Source organism: Ursus maritimus (genome assembly GCF_017311325.1).
Source record: "Ursus maritimus isolate PB19 chromosome X unlocalized genomic scaffold, ASM1731132v1 scaffold_X1, whole genome shotgun sequence".
Classification (NCBI taxonomy): Eukaryota; Metazoa; Chordata; class Mammalia; order Carnivora; family Ursidae; genus Ursus; species Ursus maritimus.
The window spans coordinates 4855141-4871578 of record NW_024423319.1 but is presented as its reverse complement, the minus strand read 5'-3'; the positions used below and the strand labels follow the sequence as shown (position 1 = coordinate 4871578).

The 16438-nt window shown below is 40.8% G+C and overlaps 1 protein-coding gene across 4 annotated transcripts in view; it reads left to right on the top strand.

Moving 5' to 3' along the window:
- The first annotated feature begins 733 nt into the window (after positions 1-733).
- The window catches only part of ENOX2 (ecto-NOX disulfide-thiol exchanger 2), a 264867-nt gene continuing 249162 nt past the window's right edge, over positions 734-16438 (top strand). For 2 of the 4 annotated variants that reach the window (XM_008701637.2, XM_040627347.1), the window contains exons 1-2: positions 735-1227; positions 2478-2537. The gene's annotated coding sequence lies outside the window, so the exon portion shown is untranslated. Of the gene's footprint in view, positions 1228-2477; positions 2538-16438 lie in introns of those variants that run through there. The other 2 variants (XM_008701635.2, XM_008701640.2) reach the window with 2 other exon arrangements.

The window sequence follows — 16438 nt, the reverse complement described above, 5'->3', positions numbered from 1 at the left end:
CAATCCCTCTTTCTTTGCATTCATTCCATTTGTGAGTCAAAAAGTTGTCCTCATCAGTAAAATTGTAGTAACCCAATTGTAATGATCCATTTGCCTATTAAGAATTCATCTCTAACAAAGAAAAAAAGTCAAAAATTAAGAGTGAAATCAACCGTAATAAGCCATCATTTTCCTCAACCTTTAAATCTCTTGAAAGCGCTAGATGTCTCCATCTATTTCTTCATCTACCTCTTTTAACACGTCTTTTACCAAAACAATAGTTTCTTAAAAATATACATTTATTTCTTATTACTCAAGTTGTATTCTCTATCCGTTTGAAACTGCTGCATTACACCAGTGATGTGGCCACTGTTCTTCGTGGCAACAATGCGGCTCTCTTATGGGTTAACTGGGCTTCCCCTGGGCCGGCTTAGACCACATTGCTATGCCTCTTGTGATACTACTTCAAAGGAAAAACGCGATACCCGACTAGAAACATAGTATACATTTTCCCAGAACCTCTTAAGTGATTCTGATACAGATGGTCACACAGAACACACTATGACAGTTTTAAAGGACCAGTTATTCCAAGTTTATCAGAGCATAAATAACATTTTTAAAAAGTCATTCAATCAAAACTCAGTGAGAATTTTAAATCACGACATAAAGTGCTTCCCCTAAAATGCTAATAGCTTAACCAACAGTAAAATAAATCTAGAACCTTCATCTATCCCCACAGGCACAACCCCATACCCCAAGAAGGGAGATTCTGTAGGGCACTACACTCCAAACTACAACACCCACAATACCCTCCCCCATCTGAACTCCGGGGATGATCGGCCTGGAGGTAGGAATTGTGGGTATACAGAAATAAGTGCCTCGACTCCATCTCCCACAATCCTCTGTCTTCACTTGAGTCTCTCCGCCAATGCCAATATTGGATCCCCCCAGGAAGAACAGCCTCCAGCGGCCTAAAACTACATTTCCCATGAGGACAAGGGCTTGTGCCTCCGGCTTCCCTGGTGACCAGTAACCAATAGGAGACGCTGAAGCAGCCGCGCGTTGGGTGAGAGTCCAGCCCTGGGCCTGAGTGCCGGGCCTAAGCCGGCTCTCGCAAGGCGGGGAGTTGAGAAGACAGTTGCGTGGCGTGGGGCGCCGCGAGGGCGCTGTGCTCTCAGAAGCTGTCACGCCGGCCCGATTTCCCGCGGCTGTATAAGGAGTAGCCCTTCGGTAGCCGGGGAGCTGGAGGTCAGAGAGGCAGAAAGCCCAAGTGGCTATGGCTGGGGACTGTGGGACCGAAGGGGCCTAGGGAGGAGGGTGCTTCCGGGCCGCTGTCTTCAGCGCCTAACTCCGCCCAGCTCCGCCTCTGCCCGGGAGGGGGTGTCGGGACTGGGAGTCGGGGGTGGGCTTTTGAGCTCTCCTTGCCAGTTTCCTCGAGCTTCGAGCCTCGGGAGCGCGCCCTCTCTTCTTTTTCTACCTCGCCCGCTCTCTTTTTCTCCTCACAACGCCATAGTCTAACCCTGCTCCTGTCCGGTGCCACCTCAGAGATCTGAAGTTAGGGTTCTCGACCGGGGTCTTCCTTAGGCGGCGTCTAGACTCGCCTTCTTACTATTCGGAGGAGTTGGGTGACCTCTTTCCTCTCTTCCCTCAATGTACATTTCAGATTTGGACACAAACCACTCCCAACGCACACACTCCACAACTTCCTCTGGGGGCGTCGCTCTCTCTTTATTGGCCCTCCCGGCCACCCGCCCCTTCCCTGACCAGATCTTTGGAGTGGAAAGGGTTTCTCCTCAGTTTCTAGAAAGGGTGGGGAGCAGTGGATAGAAATTTCGCTTTTGAGGAATATGTGGTTAAGGTTCAGTGCAGTGTTCTGGTGAAAGTCAAAGGCAAGTTAGACCTCTTTCAAAAACCGAGCGCTTTCCGGGTTTCCAGCACGGACTGATAACGCACTAATGTTGACAAAGATTTAGGGGGCAGACCGACTGCGGAATAAAGTAGACTGTGCGACACAGACTGTATCAATTATTTTATTACTACAAAAGCGTGCAAAAAGTTTGTAATACTGATGGGGTTGGGAATTGATCTATAGAAGGTCAAGCGTAACCCTGGAAGTACTGTAGGCTTGACATTGTCGTCTGTCTTCAAGACCAATCCTGGTAGGCTTTGTGGAGGAGGTGAATTTTAATTTCGGCTCCAAAGGAGTAAAGAGGATTTGAAATGGGCAAAGAGGAGGGAGAAAATGCCTCCTGGTACAGGGATTGGTATCTGGGAAGGGTAGATAGAAGAGGGAACACTTTGGTGAAGGCTGGGTATGCCTGATTGGAATAAAAGGTGTCATCGAGGAGAGGTTGGGAAAGAAATTGTGTTGGAAAGCTTGGGGTCATAATAACAGGATACTTTAAAGCATCCACATAGTTTGGATATTATTCTGTATCAAATAAAACTAAAAACAAAAAATTAAGATTGGGTGATTTTTTGTTTTTTTTTCATCCTAGGGGAACCTGATTTGAGATCATTTCTTGGAGAACACAAAGAAGTGTGGTGGTATGTCCCAGGTGTGAGTTTAATTTAAACCCAAGAAGAACTTTTGTCTTATAAACTGTTTTGTTAGTGGCTATTCTTAGCTACACTCTATAGTTCTCATTTTAAAACCTGGTGCCCCTAAACTTATTTTCTTAAGAAATGCATTTACTGTCCTTATGCATCATATTATCTGAATTGTAGTCATTTCATTGGGCAACAATAATGACTATTTATTGAGCCCATATAATGTTCCAGGTACTATCATAAGCACTTTGTTGCATTATCTTAAGAGGTACTATTTTTCCCCAGTTTTCTAGAAGAGAAAACTAAAAAGCAGAGAAGTGAAACAATTTACCCCAAATCACGTGGATTGTAGGGAGTTGAGTTGGAGTTTGGATGTATAGATTTCCGGCTTGAAAGCCCATGCTCTCTCCACCATGGTTTACTAGTCTCACTGTTCAGTTTTGTTCTTGACTTTCCATTTGTGGTAAGGAAAGATTATTTTGAAGTATAGTTGATCATCCTGGCAGAAACCCAAATGATTCACTTTTAGTTTCTATGACAGTATGTGTCTGCTGTAAAGTTGCTGCCAAAACCAAATTAGCTTAACTGCTATTGCAGCCATAGCTAATTGTGTCTGCCAAAACTATAGTCACTATGGCTATTTCTGAATCAGATGATTCTCTTTAAAAAACATGTCTTACATGTAAGCTATTTGGACCTGGACAGTACTTTAGGTTTTATTTTATTGTAGCTTTTGTTTTAAGTGACCTCCTAGGTCACTAGGTCTCCTCCGTGACCTTTATTCACCTGGAGTGTTCAGGATGCAACAGAGTATGAGATGTGAGCTCTCCCTAGGTTTAGCTGGGGAGGTATATGCCACCCTATAATTCTGAGATAATGTGTAGCATAACAGACAAATAAAAAGTGCTATTGGAAGGGTAAAGGAAGGAGTGTCTAACTGTAAGGGAGAGTCAGGGAGAAGGCTTCTCTAAGGATGTGACCTGACAGGTCTCGAAGGATAATGAGTTTGCCAGGCAGAGAACAGTAGAGGGGAAGCATTCCAGATTAGAAAGAGCAGTCTGTGAAAGACACGTGGCTAGAGAAGAGCAAAGCATGCCATTCAATATTTAGGAATTCAGCATGGCTAGGGTACAGATTGTTTGGGGAAAGGAAGGTTTGTACTGGGAGGAGAGTCTGGAAAGATAGGTTGGGGCTCGTTTGTGAAGCACCTTGACTGCAGTGCTAAGAAATTTGGATGTGCTCAGGGCGCCTGTGTGGCTCGGTTGGTCAAGCATCCGAGTCTTGATTTCAGCTCCAGCCTTGATCTCAGGGTCATGAGTTCAAGCCCTGCCTTGGGCTCCATGCTGAGTGTGGATCTTACTTAAAAAAATAATAATAATAAAATTTTTTTAAAGAAGAAAGAAATTTGGATGTGCTCCCATAGGCCATAGTTTTTCAAACTGTAGGGTGTCTGCCAGTGGTGATGTTGTACTCCCACAAACATTTTTTAAGTTTTAGTAATTATATATTCTGGTGTGTCTCATAAAGGATAAAACTGAACTATGTCATCAAATCTAATGTTATGGAGGAAATGGCTTAGTAGAAATAGAAAGTGAACAAGTTTTATGTTGATTTAAAGACAAATATTAAGTAAATAGTACACGTGGTGTGTGAATTTGATAACATTCAAAATTTGGGAAATACTAATTGTAGGCAATAAAAAAACATTAAAATATTTTAGAAGAGGAACACCATAAGGAGGTTTTTACTTTAGGATGCACTGGAGAGGACCTGACCAGTTAGGAAGCTAGAGATGATGAGGACTCAAGGGAGCTACATATGAGAGGAGGGAACATATCAAGAGACATTTAGGAGGTAGAATTTATAGGACTTCGTAGAGGTGACTATTACTATTCTATCAATGTCATCAGAATTATTTTTAAAAGTCTGTAAGTCACTTGTCTGTTATCCTTTATATCCTAAGATGCACATATTACTGCGCAAATCAGGCCATGGACATATATACATGAAGGTAACAGTGGAGGCTGTTTTCACGAATGGGTTTGGATTACACACAGGCATCTTCACTGCCTTACTGAGTGTCCTTGACAGCAGTGCACAAATATTCAAGGCACTGGTAAGGAATATGAGTATGATCTGTGACCCTTAGTCATCTGAGGAACTCATCCTTCAAGACTCAGTTCAAATATCAGCACCTCTTTGAAGCCTTTCCTGCAACTCTCCCCGTCCCCACCACCACACACAAATACGTGCAAGCATACATGAAACAATATTAGGTTCCTGGCTTCCATGGAACCCTGCACTTATCTCTGTCTTAGGCTGCACCACACTGTAATGTGTCTGTCTGTGGATGTGTCTGGCTCTCCTCTAGACTGTGAGCTCCTTGAGGGCAGGGGCCAGGTCTCATTTATCTCCATACCCTGAGCATCCAGAACACTCTTAGCACTTGGTAGATACCTAATAAATGGTTATTGGATGAAAAAAATGGATAAACATATTCATATGAATATAACTCGGAACTTTCGTACCATAGTGCCAAATGTAACAAGAAGATTAGCTGTTTGCTACATTAGTTGATTTTGCTGAATAAAGCAGTAAAGTGACCTGGATGCGTAACTTCACTAGAGGTTTCTTTCTTTTTTTTTCTCATTTTCCTCCACTCTCCTGTTGTCTACCTTACCTTTTTTTCATTCTCATCAGTTATCCACCCAGCCACCTGTTTCTTAAGCCTGCTCATTGCTTTGCTTCTCTTGACAGAGTTCACATTGTTCCTGTCCCAATACCCTGCCAAGGATGCATCCCTCCTCTCCACCCACCAAATCCAGTTGACTCCATCCTTGAAATCACTCTCAAATGGGTCTCCCACTCATAGATGCTGCTAGTGGGACTGTAATTTGATACAACCCTTCTGGAGAGAAATTTCAGTATGTATCAAAAATCTTAAAATTGAACATAGCTTTCAGTCTACCACTTCAACTTTTAGGGCTCTATGCTGAGGAAGTAAATGTGATATTTCCAAAATTTTAGCTCTCAGGACGTCATCAATGCCAGGGGAAAAAAAAAACGTAGCATTTTGTCCCCAATACTAGAGATTTGGATTAAATCAATTATGGTACATCTGTAGAATAGATTACTATAGTAAGTAGCCATGTAATTTGATGTTACTAACAATATTTAATGATGTTGAAAGTTGTTTATGATATATTAAGAGGAAATTCAGGTTATGAAGCTGATAAATTCCAGGTTAAACACACACACATACACATGCATGTGGCCACATACACATACCCCTATGCATGCATACATTGGAAATTATCATTATCCTGTAATGTTAAACACACAAAAATTCAATAGTGGTTTGCTGTAAATGGTAAGGTAACATGAGTTCTATTGTTCTATTTTTAACCTTTTGCATATTTTTACTTTCTAATTATCTATAGTAGTATGTTTGTTACTTTTTTAAAGTTATTAAAAATGTTTTTTGCATGTCTACCCCTATTATCATTGCCTTAGTTTGGGGCACACTGCCTCCCCACACACACCGTACAACACGCACACACACACACACACACAACTTCTAGCCTGGATTACTACTGTCTCCAACCTGCTTCCCTTCCAATTCATTTTCCACCAGTGCTAACAGAATGATTTTTCTAAATGGCAAATCTGAAGCTATCCAGCTCTATATAAAATAGTTCAGGCTGCCCCTTGTCCTCAAGATAGAATCCAAACTTCTTAGATTGGCTTATAAAACTTTTGAAAATCAGCTCCCTGCTTTTCTCCCCAGTGTCACTTTTTCCTCCTATGATTTACTTTTTCTTGATGTCTTAAGCCAGTGTCTGGCATATAATAGGTGTTTAGTTAATGCTAGCCAAATGTTGATGCAGGCTATATGGGTTAGCTCTTGTGTGCCAGGATTTCATTTCATCCTTAGTAAAAATATTAAATACATGCAATAGTTACCCCTATCTTACAGGTGAGGAAAATTAATTTAAATACATAAAAGTGGGAAGAAAAATCATCATTATGAAGAACATTTTTTAAAGGAAGCAATCGAAACCTCCTGCTATAACACAGCTCTCTTCATTTTCCTTCATTGGCAGCCCCTGCCAATCTTAGTCAGTATACACACAGACTTTGTTCATTTCCTTGGGCAAGTTATATGTGACCACAGCATAACAAGAATAGTCCAGACTGACATGATCTCACCATGTCACAGTTCACATTGTGCTAATGTACAGAAATCTTTCCTTTGTGTACATAACACTTCATGCAGGAAAGACAGAAGAGCTCCAATTGCTCTGTTTTTCTTTCTGTTTTGAAATTCTATGTCTTTTGGGATGGGGATGTCAGCAGAGAGGTATGGAAAACTGTGATAGAATTGAATGTACAAGAAACAGTGTGTCTCATGGGAGCCAATGTCATTGGTTAATTTATTTTTTTAAATGTCATGTAGATGTATTTTCCAGCAATCTCTCCCCAGGGAAGACCTTGGTTGAATTCAACTGTTAATCCTATTTACAGAATGCAGCCCATGCGTGCACTATATTGCTGCATTGTTAAGTGATCTTAGACATATGTAGTGGATTGCCATAACGACATACAATCAGGTGAATATGGGATATCTGATTCTCTCTACAAAATGTATCAGTGTTCATATTGTCATTCAGGATCCTGCAGCGTGGTCTTTCCTTCATTTGCCTTACAAATAATACCCATTGTGCAAAAATGGATGCTTTTAAAGGACAGAAGTCCTAAGCATGAATTGTCTGAGTAAAATGATATTACTTTGTAAGGAATTGTCGCTTTTAAATACTCCAAGAGAAAGAATCTATAATTCTCTTGTTCCATGATCAAATAAGTTGAATACAGAAATTACAGATAGAGTTTCATTTGATGAATTATTGTGGGCTTTTTATGTGCAAAGCACTCTGTTAGACACTGCACTAGATACTTATAAATACCTACTTTTAATGCCTTCCAGAGAGTCAGAGACAGAGATTGATCTAGTGTACACACAAGAATGAGTGTGTGAGAGCAAATGACAGAGAAGATTTTAACAAGCAGGCCCATCATATAAATGAAAATCTACCCAGCTGAAAATTGGGATATGTGCCAGTAGGGACTTATTCTCCCCCCCCCTTTCCTCTGTGGGATATATAGGCAAAAATGAGCTACCAGATAGCTGATAAGGAAATGGTCTACTTCTCTGTTTACAAACAGTTTGAGAGAAGGAACAGTGACTTTGTGTACGTCCAGCCCTGCACAAGCCTGCTAGTGATGTGAGAGTTATGACTATGTCAGCTTTTCCAGGGTTTCTCTCTGCTGCAGAGATTTGGCAGACACCTCAGACAAATTTTATGTCTCTTAAATCTTCCTCAAGCTAGGCTTGGCTCATAGATTTATATGTACAAAAAAAGCGAAATGTTTACCAGTTTGACATTTTTGAAGATCAAAACAGACTCAGTTTTTTTTTTTTAATTCAGCATATACCTCAGTTTAGTTTACAGAAGGGGCTAATTGCTTTTGCTATTTGTTTAAAACAGCTGAAATGTTTACTTTCCAGAAGTGGCAATGGATCATATGTCTAAAGATTTATATTCCAGGCCTCAGTGTTGCTTCCTCTTTTTCTTGCCTACAAGTGTCAAGTTTTGCTAAAGTCTTCATTTTCTTTTTTTGCCTTTACTGATACACAGTATAAACCAATGCAGGATGGGAGGTGCAGTGAAATATATTGGCAATCTAGGAGAAAAATAAAAGGTCTACTCCCCCCCCCCCCGGCTTTTTGGCTCTCAGTTTTTCAATGGTCCCTTCCCCACAAAATGTTGTTCCTTGGTGTAATAACGACAGGTGAGAATGTGAACTGGAGAACTTTCAGTGACTACCCGTTAACAAGTCTGGTCCAAATGTATCTGTAGGCAGCGCACAAATGAAAGTTTGGCTGTAATTCAGAAGAATCAAAACACTGTGTGGAGAATGTTATGTAAACAACTTTACTTCATTCAGTGCTGAACTGTGAAAGATAACGATGGGGAAATCCCCAGTAAGGGCCCTTCTTGGCCGCTCCAGCTGCTCTTCTTTTTAGCCAGCAACAACTGCCAGTAAGAGCTTCCTGGGGTAGAAACTGTTCCGCAGTAAGACCCCATAACATGTCCTGCCACCATTTCTCCTTCAGTCAAGTCCTCAAACATACTTCACTAGGATTACTTTGGTCACATAATATTCTAATTTTTACCTTTCAAGAGATGTTGAGTTTGAATTTAAGGAGCACTTGATATTCAAGCTCATTTATTCAATAGACATTTAAGCATGTATACAGGACCAGACCCTATGGTAAGCACTAGGTATACTGATGGATTAGAAGTAGTTCCTGCCTGCCCTTAAGAAGCTCACAGTTAAGGGTTGGGGGAGATAGATACCCAAACCAATAATTATATTACAATGGGAAAGATATATTACTTCAGAGAAGGAGGTATATATAAGGTGCCCTGGAAAAGTGATGGAGGGAATAACTGCTAGAGGTAGGTAACACAGACCAGAGTCTAACTGTGCTGAATCACAAAGGATGAGTGGGCATTGCCTAGAATCCAGGGGGAAAAAGAGGTGGTGGGCAAGGTGGGCAGAGGGACCACCAACAAATGCAAAGCAGTCGCATGTGTCAGAATGGATAGTTGAGAAAAAGCTAAGATATTATGTGTGAATCACTGGGAGTTGGGTGGGGGACAGGAAAAGAATCTGGAAAGGTATCTTGTGGCCAGTTGGTGAAGGAAGTCTGCTTGCTAAGGAGCCGGGCAGGGGTGAGCCAGCACAGGGTTTTAAATGTGGGAGTAACATGATTGGGTTGGAGGATGGGCTGAGGCTGGGGTGGGGGAACTAGAGACAGAAAACGTCCACCTTTTAGTTTGGCAGTCTTTAAGAGATCTGACCCTAATCACTTGCTGCTATTCAGCAGTGTCATCTCCACTAGGTTTTCTTTCGATATCCAAAAATCACTTTGAACAGTTGTTTCCTTCTACACACAGGACATACCTTCCTGTACTCCTTCACGTGTTGCTTAGCTGAATATTCATTATTCCAACTCAAATCAATGATCTCAGTAGTAATTGGGGCTTGATTACCATGAAAGAAATCAGAGATTCAGAGCTTAGCAACTTGGTTTAAAAAACTGTATGAGGCTTATTTATTGCTTACTGAGTCAGCAGGGCTGAGCGGAGTGCTGGGCAGCTCTCCTTGGGGGCTGGGGGAGTGAAAGGGACAGAGGCGGGAAAGATGACAGAAAGTGGCTATTTAAAAAATGGGCAGCTGGGGCGCCTGGGTGGCACAGCGGTTAAGCGTCTGCCTTTGGCTCAGGGTGTGATCCCGGCGATCTGGGATCGAGTCCCACATCAGGCTCTTCTGCTATGAGCCTGCTTCTTCCTCTCCCACTCCCCCGGCTTGTGTTCCCTCTCTCGCTTGCTGTCTCTATCTCTGGCGAATAAATAAATAAAATCTTTAAAAAAATAAAAAATGGGCAGCATCCAGAATGTTGAAAAACCTTAAAGGCTACATCCAGATATGGGAAGTAGATAGAAGGGCCAGAAGTATATGAATATAAAACAAATACATGTTGAAGGTACCTGTGCTCCAAAAGTTTATACTGTCTAGCCCATCGGTTTTAGAACATGTTCTTTCCCCGACTCAGATACTGTAAATGGCTTCCCATTATTCATAGGATGAAGTCCAAACTCCTTAGCATGGCCTTTGGTACTTTCTGCAGTCTGGCTCCAACCTACCTTTCCAATCTTCATACTTCTCTCTTATGGAATTTCTCTGCTCCAGCCAGTTACCCTTTCAGGCACTGCTTTAGTATGCCCTCACCTACACTGTGAGCCCTCTCAGGGCAGGCACTGTGTTTTTTGTGTCTTTGAATCCTCCACAGTGCCTAGCATAGTGTCTTGCATATAGTAGGCACCCAAGGTATATCTGTGGGTTGACTATTGCCCCCGCATTCTTTCCAATTTCTCTGCTACTTATCGACCCAATATCCTCTCTACTAAAAATGGCAACTGAGACATATAAAAGGGATCAGCATTCATCAAATTATCTTTTAACCTTCTATTTTGAAATCATTTTAAATAAAGAAAAATTTCACAAATCATATGGGACTGTCATGCCATTCACTCAGATTCACCAATTTTTAACACTTTGTCCTATTTTGATTTATGCTTCTTTTTTTAAAAACTTTTAAAAAAGATTTATTTATTTATGTTGAGGGGGGACGGGCAGAGGGAGAGAGAGAGAAAATTTCAAGCAGACTTCCTGCTGAGCCTGGAGCCTCATGCAGGGCTCAATCCCAAGACTCTGAGATCGTGACCTGAGCCAAGATCAAGAGTCGGCCCCTCAACCGACTGAGCCACCCAGGCACCCCTATGCTTCTTTATGTAAATATGATATTTTGTTCTGAAACATTTGAAGTTAAAAAAGCTATACCCCTTATCCCTCTCCTTTATCCTCAGCCTCTTATGGTGAAAAAATTTAAATATACAGAAACCGTTGAATTGTACAGTAAATACCCCTATATCCACCACTTAGGTTCTATAATTAATACTTTGTTCTATTTGCTTTATCACCTACCCACCCATTTATACGTCTTTTTATGCATTTCAGATTAAGTCGCAGACAACTGTACATTTTTTTTCTAAATTCTTCGGTATGTATATCACTGGATGAACAAATTACTTTGTGCTCTGAAATCAACCAGATCATCTTATATCTGCACTTACTATATTGTCAAAACTCCAGTCTACCTGTGTATCTTTGATCTATTTGGCCATGGAACACATGTCTCTTCAATTAACTTTTGGATGTCCCTCCACTTCACCTAGTGCAGTGCCCGACACACATTCCATAAATACCATTTGATGCTGATGTACAGAGACAGAGCTAGAGCCAAGGAAAGACTCACAATAAAACTAGAACAAACTGAGGGCGGAGGGGAGTATATGACAAGTGGGCCACAAGTGAATGGGTGAGAGAGAAGCTAGGGCTTGAAGAATTGGGGGAAGAAAAGGGCCTTAGCCCACCTGGTACTTCCAGCAGTACTTCTATCTGCTACTTTCCAACCCTCTCTTTAGAAGGATAGGTTCCAGAAATGAGGGACAATTGCTGCTCAGCAGACCGCATGACAAGTCTCCTTGCTACTACTTAGGCACCACCAATTAGTATATTCATGTTACCTCATGAATATGCTAATCTACAAGATGCAACTTGGTTTTAGAGGGTATGGGTGGGCCCCTGAAAACTTCTTTCATGCTAAGTCTGTTCTACAGGCCAAGGAGCACTTGAGTTCAATGAATCCCGGTTTTCTTTTTCTTTATAACCTTTCTTTTCTTGCTCTGTTGCTTATGAGTACAAGGCTAGCTCTAATATGCATTTATTGAACAGTTTTGTTCCAAGCACTGTGCTAGCTGGTACCACATCATTAATGCTTCCCAACAACCCACTCAGGTAGATACTACTTCTTTTCCCATTTGTCAGATGAGAAAACTTGAGACTCAGCATGGTTAAGTACCTTGTCCACAACAGAATTCAAGCAACTGAGGTTTGTTTTACTCCAGAGCCCAGTAGTCTTAACCACATTGTCTGATGAAATTTTTAAAAATTGTCAACCCAATGTACATGCAATGAAGTTTGTTTTTACTGTGTTGACTCAGCATGTGATTTATTACTTAAGCAAGTCCAATTGAATCACTGAATTCAGAAGGAATTTAGTCATTCAGACTTTAATCATTAGAAGGTTAGTATAGTAATGGATTCAGATTGCTTGAGTTCAAATCCCAGTTTTATCACTTAACCAGTTGAGTGAGTATAAGCAAGTCACTTAATATTGGTAAGCCTCAGTTTCCTTACCTATAAAATGAAGATAATAATGTTTAGCATATAGCTGTGTTGTGAGGTCTAATTTAAAAATGTAAAGTATCATGCCTTTTCTGGCATGCAATAGGTGCTCAGCATATTCTAGATCACTTTCTTTCCTTCCTTTTTCCTGTTTGGGGCCAGACAACTCACCTGTAGCTTTCATTTGAAGAAAACAAACTGTTCCTGGAATATTTTTTGAAAAGAAACATTCTGAAGAGGAATATTAGGCTGACTATTCCCAAGGCTAAGCAAGCACAGTTGCATAACTCTTCTGTGAACGTATTTCAAAATAAGCTAGAAACAGAAACCATGAGGAGAGTTGGGGTGGTCCACCTCCCTCCTTCCTGGAAATTTGGGCCAAATGTAACAATTGTTTTCTATTTTGTCACTAAAGTAAATTTCACAATTGGCATAGACTATTAGACCTGGGATATTGATAACCACAGTCCCGGCCATTCCAAAGCAAGCAAGCCGAGACCAAAAGAGTATAAGTGACTTGACCAAGATCAAACAGTGGGAAAATCAGGAGAACCCAGTTCTCCCAACTTCTTATCCAGTGTTAATTTTATGGTTCCTGTGTGGCTTCTTAGGCAGGTGAAACGAAGTCTTGATGTGTGTGCTCTTTGCAGGAATTTGAACTGCTTGGACTCTTGGGGTTTGTTACAAGTTTGATTGATTCAGAAAACCATGAGGTTTTTTTTCTGGTTCAAGTCAGCTTACTAGTTGCTGCTTTCAAACTGTTAGCATTCTATTTTGTTTCGGGTTTAGCAAATTAGTGTTGTTTCTCCCTGTTTTATGTTCATGGTTTGATTCAAGTTCTTGGTTCATTGAAATCTTCCACTGGGATTTTTGTTTTTGACAAAAATATTCAGAATCTAAGGTGGTTAACAGTGGGAATTCATTTGAAAAGGTCAGTCAGGCTTGGTGATGGCTACTGAGAGGCAGCTTGGGTGGATTAGGGAACAATTAGTGCTTATATTCTGGAACTTGAAATCAAGATAATGGAAACATTGCAAAGGTTCTTGGTGTATATGTCTGTGTATTTGGTTTTATCAGGATGCTCTGATGCTTTCATTTCCATTTTTGATAATCTGGGTTGAAACTGCTACCTCCTACTTCATTGCCTTGAATATATGCTGTCAGTCATGTTTCTGCTTAGGGAAAAAAGAAAAAACCTCTCACTTTAGATTCATTTGCTCTCCTTACCTCCTCTCTCTTGTCCTCCATCCTCTCTCTCCCCTCCCAGCCTGTCCTTCCCTTCCCCCTTTTAGTAGTTCACTCCCTCTTAGCTACAGGTCACCCAACTCTTTGTGATTCATATTATCCATTTTCCCCATTGACTTAACATAGATTTTGGATACATATTTTACTGGCATTTTTGTATTGGCAATGGCATTCAGAGGGGGGCAATTAGAGGAAGTTTTCTTTCTTTTCTTAGGAAGTGGGCTCAGCACTTGTTTGAGGACACAGATGGTGTTAGAGGGGGCCAAAGGGAGCTGATATTTGATATTTCTGCTATAGCTCCCACTTTTTTTGGGGGGGGGCTGCTTCAGATTTGGCCCATGTGGACAGACACACACTTGGGTAACCACCATACAGATGGAAATCAGGACATATGGGATTTGGCTAAACCATAGGTCCCCAAACATTGCCCAGATCATTTAGTGCCCCAGGTGTGGCCACCCCAGGACTTCATGTGCTAAAATTGTGTCCCAGCTTAAGCCAGCTGGTCACTATATATATAGTATCAGGGCAGCTTGGAGCCTCATAAAACATGACTTAGGATTTTTACCTTGTGGATTTAGATTTAGCTAATCAGACTGAATCCTTCCACATACACTGGGAAGTGAGGATATACCAGGTTAATAGAAAGACCTAACAGAAGGTGAAGCTCATTGTCCTGTAGCTTGCATTCTAGATGGGACATAATATTAGACCATACGAAAACAAATGAACCGACTTTCCAGAAAGGAAAGAAGTAATTAGAGGGCTTCAGATTCTTTAATAAACTTTGATGTGTTATGTATCAGATTTAAAATTTCTTCCTTTAAAACAATTTCCCCTCTGTGGCACTTTAAGAACAAACAGTGCTTCTTTCCAACTTTAAAATTGGAAGAACTGAGAATTCTTTTCATGAAATTACATTGGCTCTTTCTTTTTATTTTTTTTTAATGTGATAGAGGTGCCTGACTTCAGCCATTTAGGCAGGATTCGTTTCAGAGTATAACAATAATAATTCCATACCATTTTATGGAATTGTCTTTTACAAAATTGAAAAAAGGGTTTTCGTATCTATTATCTTATTAGTTCTTCATAACAATCCTGTGAAGTGGTCAGCATAGGTACTATTGTCTCAAATTTATAAACAAGGGAACTTAAGCTCAGAGAAGTTAAATGACTTGTCCAAGGTAACACAGCTAGAAAGTTGTAGAACTGGAGCCTGAATCCAGGTTTCCTGATACCCAGCCCCAATATTGCTTCAATTGTGTCATGTTTCCTTTCTAAGTGACTATCTCCTTTTTGTTCCTATCATGATTAGTCTTCAAATTGGTCTAAAAAATATGCTTCCGTTTAGCAGATGAGTAAAACTGAAGCACTTACAGGCAAAGTGCCTTCTTAAGGTCATCTATGGAGAGAGGCTTGCATATAGCTCTTAGCTTTTCATCTTGACTTTGAACTATTTTTAGGTATACATAGATTGTTTTCTAGTGTTAAATATATGCACAAAAGTTGTGTGATCTAGTGATTATAGGTGTGAAAGCTGCACCTGGGGAATGGGACTAGGGGTGAAAAGTTGGCTTAAAATAATTAGCTTCTTGCCTTTTTGTTAAGAGATGTCGTGTTCGATATAATTTAATTTCTTCATATTTCCTTTGCTTCCAGCCTTTTAAATACAATTCTTTAGGGGAAATTCGCAAATACTCGTTTTGAATGTTGATTTCTCAGGAACAAGAGTAGCTAGAGGAAAGAGAAAGCAGAAGGGTGACTTTTCATGCTCTATAAGAGTGGGGAAACATTATTTCGTTTGGAGCTATGAGCTAAGATTTCTTCTAAGGCATGCAAATCGTAAAGTTCTGATTTGTCAACTGCATGCTGTTTCTTTAGGCACTGATGTATGAAATCCCGAACGAATTCTCCGATGAACATACTGCTAATTGCTTCTCCACCTGCTCTCCAACCTCCTCCCCCCCACCCCCTCCACTCCCAATTCAGCCTATAAGTGTCCGTCATTGGAGATGGATGGTGACACATGCAGTAATAGCAATTCATAAAAGCCAGTTCCAGCCCTTGTCTTCAAGGCTCCTGGATTTTCCACTGCCTGCTTTTGTGTAAGTGAAGTGGATGGAAGTGCTACTGGCATCAGAATCCACCTCCTTATGCTCCGTTGCTAGAGCTCAGTTGCTCGGCTGGAGCTGAGCTAAACAGAAGCATCGGATCTAAGCTGAATTGTAACTGTTTTTCTTTTTCCTCAATGGGGGGGTGGATTAGGGGTAGTGTATAGTGGGGTTTGGGGTGCTTTGGCTTTTCTTTTTGTTGAGAGAAGAGGGTAAGGGGAGAATAACTCACAGTAGGATACAACGTGAAACAGTTCCCTGAAGAGTGTCACAATGTTCCTGGTACAATATACAGGTATAGTACGTTTTATTTTATCTGAAATTTCCCTATTGTTTCAAAGTGTATTCCTCTCTTATTTTGCCTCCAGTTCAACTGTACTGAAGGACAAATAAGGTTCTAATGAGCTAAACAAAATAGCTGCATGAAACATGCCTGCCCCTTGCTATAATGTTTATAGCAGATTGCTGTGTAAAATCTGGGTTTTCTGTTAAATTGGTAGTCCTAATCCCTTAATTGTGCATGCTTCTCTGCTGTATTCTTGTGTTGAATTTCTCAAGTCTTATGTCTGCAACTGGTAGTATGTGATATAGCCTAGAGTGTTTGCACAGAAGACATAGTGCTTTGGAAGAAAAAAGCAATTTTTAAATACTTAGTGTGTTGTGTTTCTCTTGAGTTT